Here is a 7,202-nt window from a genome sequence, read left to right on the forward strand (position 1 = left end):
TCCTTGTTATATTCTTCATTATTGGAGAAAAATGTTTTATGGTTTGTTAAAGAATTTATATATGTAACATTATTATTGGAATTATTTTTATGGAGAAGATTTGAGATTTTTGATATTATGTCCCAAAAAGAGCCTGACTTTAGAATGTTTTAAGAGCTATGAAAGAAAGCATGATCTTGAAAGGTTATTCTAGGAAGAGTGGGATTTGTTGTAATATGATTTGATAATTGAAAGTTTTATGATAGAAGCGATTTTTAAACCACCAGACCCTTGAACCCATGGTGATCACTCAGATGCTACGTGAATTTGTTTCCATGGTATAGCAGAGAGATAGATATTTGGGAGCCATTTTGGTACACACATAGGTTTTGGGTCGTGTGTCAGGGTGTTTTGCTTTTTGAAGGTTGCTTTGCGTGCACGTATGACAAAGAATTGTTCTGCTATGTACCTAAGGACTACTTGGTGCATAGTATGATAGAGACTTTTTCTATTGTGTATCTAGAGACGTCTTGATGCATAGTATGACAGAGATTACTCTGCTATGTGTACTAAAGTTACTCTATACCAGTGTGACAGAGTTTTGGGTACATTTTAGTGATGAATGTGTTGTTTTATGGTTTAATGTGTTAAGAGTCATTATTACTACAAATCATTACTTTTATCAAATATTTAGCATTCACTTTTCAATTCAAAGTATTGTGATGAAACTGTATCATGTATATTTTTTTATATTAGAAAAGCTTTGCTAAAAGTTAACTTCCTTAATAACTCACTGCTCACTGAGCTTCTAGCTCACCCTTTTATCTTCAAATTTTCCACCTAGTAGTAGCTAAGTTACAGGCGAGCCTATCAAAGTGACACCTGCCACCCGACTTGATATATTATAAACCATTTTGTATGTGATACAGAAAACATGCATAAAACGGAAGCTTAAAGAATTATTAAGCACTCTAATTATACTTAATTTGAATACAAAGCATGCTAAAAAAGAACTTCGAATAGAAAAGGGTTTCAGCATGAATACCTTTGAAGAATTCCACTTAATCCTTGCAAGTTCCATGAAATTGACCTTCAATTTCTTCAGTAGACCACCACAAGAATCTTCTCTACTATACTCAGCCTTGGAATTGAGTGGTGGATCTCTTAATCGAGAGGGAATAAGATGGGTTTGAGAAAGCTTGAGAGTAAAAAGGATTTTTGCTTGCATCATCTTCAACTTCAGAAATTGAAGCTTTTATAAATTTGATTCATGCAAGCACTCTCAATGATCAGTTGATTAACATTTTAATTAGCACCACTTTCAAATTAAAATTCATTTTTAATTTTCATATTTTTATTTTATTTAATTTTGTATTAAAATCAAATTTAAATAAAACTAAAATTCAATTCTGAAATTGAATTTTATACATTAAAATGATTTATTAATTAAATACATTTAATTAATCAAATAATAATTTAATATCAAATATTTAATTAATAAAACACCTTTATCTCAAACATGAATCCTATTCAAATAATCAATATTTAAATCATCATTTGAATATTTTGAACTCTCCAATTACGTTTAATTTCAATTAAACGTTAATTATATCCAATATAATTATCCAAATCCTAAAAATGAATTTGAACACTTCAAATTCCAAACCTTAATTTCGAATTTGAACGCATCAAATTTGCTCAATATTCTAATCCAAGGTGTATTGTTTTACGAGCTAGTAGAGAGACCTTATGGACCTACAGCTCATGAGCTCCAACAATTTGAGATTAATTGGCTAAATTCTTTAAACCGAATTAATCAATATTCGTTAACTACCGAGACATACCACTATAATTCAATAGTTGCACTCTTCTCATTGTAGACATATTTCTGTCTATTTGATTTAACCATGATCAGTAAGTCGATCCTTCCCAGGTCGTTAGTATTTATAGTTAGGTCAAAATTACCGTTTTGTCCCTGTAAATACATCTTACTCCTTATGCTCCTACTAATCCTCTATTGAACAATTGGTTTATAGTCCAACTAATGAACCTTATCCCTCTCTACCATGAGAGGGCGGGACCCATTTGTTCAAGACCAGGAATCAGTACTTAAGATAACAACCTATCAATTAACCCTTAAAATTGGTAGAGGTGAATTCCTTCTTGTAGGACTATGTCTCTAGCTATCTATTTGGTCTTATCCCCAAAATGCGAGGCTTATTGAGTAGTGCTGTTGAACTACTCTCACCTATGTAGATCAAAGGATAATCTCGAATAAACAGGAATTCATAGTTAGCTCAAGATTAAGATCGAGTTACCCTAGGTCATCGAATTTGAAATAGTCAGTTTTTACAGTAAATGATCGTTATAAAGAAAAGTGACTATTTCGTGGTCCGGTCTTATGCAAATGTATTTTGCATAGGATACTCCTACTCACATGTCTCCACATGAACTATTACGGGAACACATCGTTTGTATCAGTATAAAAAGTGGGTCACATCCATAGTGTCCCCAGGACGAGGTACCCAATCTCATCCATATACTTATAGATCTTTTAGACTATATACTATAACTTGATCCTCCTTTATGTCTCTACATAAAGTTAAAGTATTCATACTATAGCCATGAGTTTGTTTATTGGATTTTATAACATAATACAATTTCAATAATACTTTTATTGATAAATAGAATATGTTTCCATAAATACGAACTGCGAGTTTTAGGACATTCCCAACAGTATGAACTAACTACCTAGATGCATTATTCTGTAATTAATATGGCTAGCATATTTTGAAGACATGGTACCACTTTTTGTTCAATGATGGGTTATAAATGTTTTTATGAATGTTCTATAAATCACCGTTGGTTATGAAAGGTTGGAAATTTCTGATTTATTGTGATGTTTAACTGTTAGATTGTTTATGATGTTGGAGTTGGAAATAAATTTATTTGGGAGTGTTTAAAGAGTTTCATTTCAGGTGTGATTTAGTTAAACTTCAAGGGAAACTCTGTCGAAATTGTTAAAAATTTCTTTTAAGAAAGCATTTGCTAGCAACTTGTTTTGAAATTGTTTTTATAGTTTGATAATAGATTTCATAGTTTAATTGAAATTTATTGTCATTATGTCACGTCCTAGGTTTGGTTGGGTAACTTGAGGCGGGGTGTGACACCTCTTACGTCCAAACCCCCTAGATTACCATCGCGTTCTCGTTCATTCCCATTCCAAATACCACCGTAGGAAACAAACACGCGAGGCATTCTGCAAGTAAAGATAAAACTTACTGGCCAAAATATGTGTAAATAAATATTTTAAAAAACTTAGGAGAAAGTTGACTTAAATTGACCAAGTCAACTCTATAAGAGAATTGACCTGGTCAACTGTATGAGAAAATTGCCTTCGCCAACTTTACGAGAAAGTTTACTTGGTCAACTTTACAAGACAACTCGATTGGTTCAACTTCAAGAGACAATAGTTGAACAAGGTGTTGGGTTGTATATCCTAAAACTCGTGGTTTGTAAACATTAAACATATTCTATATACAATAAAGATGTTGTTGAAGTTTATTCAGTAAAGTTTTCATTGAATATGTGAATTGCACCTTTTAAACCTAAATCCAATAAACTAAGAACCCCTTGCTATAGCATGAATACTTGGACTTTATGTAGGGACATCAAAGTGGATCAAGTTTGAGTAGTAGCCGAAACGGTCTATAGTATAAGGATAATGATGGGTGTCTTATCTTGGGGATACTATGGATGCAACCCACTTTATAATTGTTACAATAGTTGAAAAATGTTATAAATGATGTGATCCTAAATCGTTCATGTGGAGACATGAGAGTGAGAGCATCCTATTCAATGAGTTTGCATAAGACCATACCACAAAATAGTCACTTTTACTTTATAACGTCGTTTATTGATAAGACTAACTATTTTGAATCGATGACCTAGGTAACTCGATCTTAATCCTAAGCTAACTATGAACTCCTGTTTATTTGAGATTATCCTTTAATCTACATAGGTGAGAGTGGCTCAACATCCCTAATTCAATAAGCCTCCCATTTTAAGGGTAAGATCGGGTAGATAGTTAGGAACATAGTCCTGCAAGACGGAATTTACTCCTACTCGCTCCTAAGGTTAGTAGATAGGTTGTTCTCTTAAGTGTTGAATCCAAGTCTTGAACAAAGGTCCCCGCCCTCTCTAAGACTTGAGAAGGACTCGGTTTGTTGGTTAGACCACAAATCAATTGTTCATTAGAGAATCAGTGGGACTTAAGAAGAAAGATGTAATTACATGTATAAAACAGTAATTTTGGCCCAGTTGTAGTTACGAACGACTTGTGAATGATTGACTTACTAATCATGGTTAAATCAAGTGGACAGAAATATATCTACAGTGAGAAGAGTGTAACTATCAGGCTTTAGTGGAGTGTTCTGATAGTTAATGAATGTTGGTTAATTGGGTTAATGAGATTAGTCGGTTAATCTTGGATTATTGGAGCTCATGATCTTAGGCCCATTAGGACCCCCTGCTAGCTCATATCGGACTAAACTTGGAACAGTACGATGAGAAAATTTAAAACATTCAAATTCAGTTTAGGGAATTGTTGATGTTTAATTGTCGAACTAAACAAAATTGGAGAGTTGTAAATATTTAGATTTAAATATTATACATGTGAATGAAGATTCTCGTTAAAAATTTGTATTTATTAATTTAATATTTGATATTAAATTTAATTAGTTAATTAAATAATTTAATTAATTATTTAAAATTAAATTTAAATTTATGGAGTTAAAAATTAAAAAATCAAAATTCATGTTCCAATACTTTCCATTTTTCAATTTTCTCTCCACTTTTTCTCCTAAAACATAAGAATTCTCCTTTATAACATAAATAAATGAAAAAGAAGTAAGAATTTCGTTGATTACTGAAAACTTTCTTTATAAAGTAATTTTTTGGCTCCATTTTGTTGACTTTCTTGAAAAAAAAAATAAAATAAAATACTACTTTTCAACATCCCTATCTCTTCTAGAACTCTAAAAAAGGAAAAAAAAAAAATTGTTTCTTCTAACTTGGGACCATCTAAAAAGGACTATTCCTCAGAAGTTGGGACCCTCACGTAAAGCATTTCTATAGGGAAAACAAAATGTGAAACTGAACAAGTTTCTAATTTAAGATATGTGAGTTATGTGATTTCATATTTAAACAATTGAATGACTATTTATTGAGAGGTAAAATTGTATTTTTACGACCCTTCACTTAAAGTCTAAAAAGTTGGAGATGAATCGAAAAAGGTAGATTTTAAAAACGATGTTATTTTTTAATGGAAAAAAAAATTTTAAGTCAAGACTGACAATTTCCCATTTTTCAGTCTACTTTTCCTTGTTTTCCACACTTAATATAACACTTACAAAAACATAACATGCCATCTCTTCATTCAAGTTTAAAATTATAATTCAATTTACATACACTTTCTTATTTATAATTATTTAAACACATTTAGTAACGATTACATTAAATGTTTGTTTCATTCATTATTTTTCAATAATGATTTTCACTTATATTGCACTTAAATTACTAATCGATTTCTAAAAACAAAAACGATTTTTTTAAAAAGTTTATTTGGTTTTTAGAACATTAGTAGTAAATGATTAACAAAAAAATAAAAATTTATGTATAGAAGTAGGGTTTATAAACTGAATTTCTGAAAGTGAAACAAAAAAATCAAATAGTTATCAAACGGGGTTTAACATTTCAACTTTGTGTATTTAACAAATTAGTCATAAACTCTCAAATTTGTAATAATTTATTATTAGTTTATTTTATGGACCCACATTTATCTTAAATAATTCTATCCTGGCAAATAATAAATAAAGATAGTATGGATAATTCCTCGTATGTAATTATTTTCACTTTTTTTTAGTTCAACAATTTTGAGATGAAGATCGAATAATCGACTTTAATTTTAAGATAGTAATTGATACTTTGTCCACTTTAATTTTAAGATAGTAATTGATACTTTATCCACTTAAATATCGTCTCGAATGAAATTAACACATTATTATTATATTATTATTTAACATAGCTACCTTTTTCTCATCATAGGTGACAAGTTCAACACCTCATTCATTCACTTGGAATAGAATACTAAAAAAACGTACATAAAGTGCCAATATTTTTATAGTAATAAAAGAAAAATGCAACGATAAAGTCAAACTATCCTCATGCACTACATTACATAATAATTATATAATATAATATTAATCTCAAGTCTTTAAATATATTAATTAATAATCTGAAGACGGAGGGAAATAGAAATTAGCCGCCGGAGACTCAAAATCATCGGCGCCGGCGTCGGGAACAGCCGACATTGAACCGAACATCCGGTTATGCATGTATTCACCGCTCGAATCCAATCCCAAACACGACCCGATTCCAGTCGACGACTGATCAAAGCATTCAAATCCAACGTTAGCCTGTGATTCCATCAGACCGTAATTATAATTATAATATAATTATAATCACAATTCTCCGATTCCGACGAAATCGTCGGAGGAAATGCGGAAGCTCAGCGCCGCCGTCGCACTCGCCGGTGAAAGTTCCGGACGGCGAGTCTCCGGCGGGGGGAATTGGTGGAAAAGAGGCGGAGGAGTGGGTGGAAGCAGAGGAAGAAACAAAGGAGGCTGATCGGGATAGATGGAGGCAGAGGAAGCGCGGCGGAGGCGGCGGAGAGTCGGAGTAGAGGAAGTTGGTGCGGGCGAGGGAGCCGCGGAGGGAGCGGCGGCGCGGTCGTAGGCAATGGCGGCCTCCTCGCAGTATCGAACGCTGCCAGCATGACGCTCTTTTGTGGAAGGATCTCTGATCTCGGCAGCGTATCGGCCCCACGGCCGCCGTCGGACTCCGAGGAAACGGTGCGGCGTTGCTTCTGCCGGCGGGGGCTGCTGCTTTCTTTTGGGTTTTGACGGGGATGGACTCATTTTGTAACAAAAGAAGAAGGTGGTTTTTATGCGTTGGATTGAGTTGAAGTTAGCATGAATGATGTGAGGGTTTGTTTATATAGGCAATTTGTGAGTTTTTTTTTTTTTAATAATTTAGTCCCTAAACTTTGATTTTTATAAATTTACGTATTTTCATTTTTTAATAATTTAGCCATTAAATTTACTATATAACAATTTAGTTCTTATATTTTTAAATTTTGTAACTCTTTAGTCTCTATCATAAAA

General features: G+C 32.6%; 1 pseudogene; it reads right to left on the reverse strand.

The window, feature by feature from the left end:
- Window positions 1–6,266: 6,266 nt before the first annotated feature.
- Window positions 6,267–6,981, reverse strand: LOC120067485 (annotated as a pseudogene).
- Window positions 6,982–7,202: the final 221 nt, after the last annotated feature.

The sequence above is a fragment of the Benincasa hispida genome, chromosome 12, assembly GCF_009727055.1.
Source record: "Benincasa hispida cultivar B227 chromosome 12, ASM972705v1, whole genome shotgun sequence".
Taxonomy (NCBI): domain Eukaryota; kingdom Viridiplantae; phylum Streptophyta; class Magnoliopsida; order Cucurbitales; family Cucurbitaceae; genus Benincasa; species Benincasa hispida.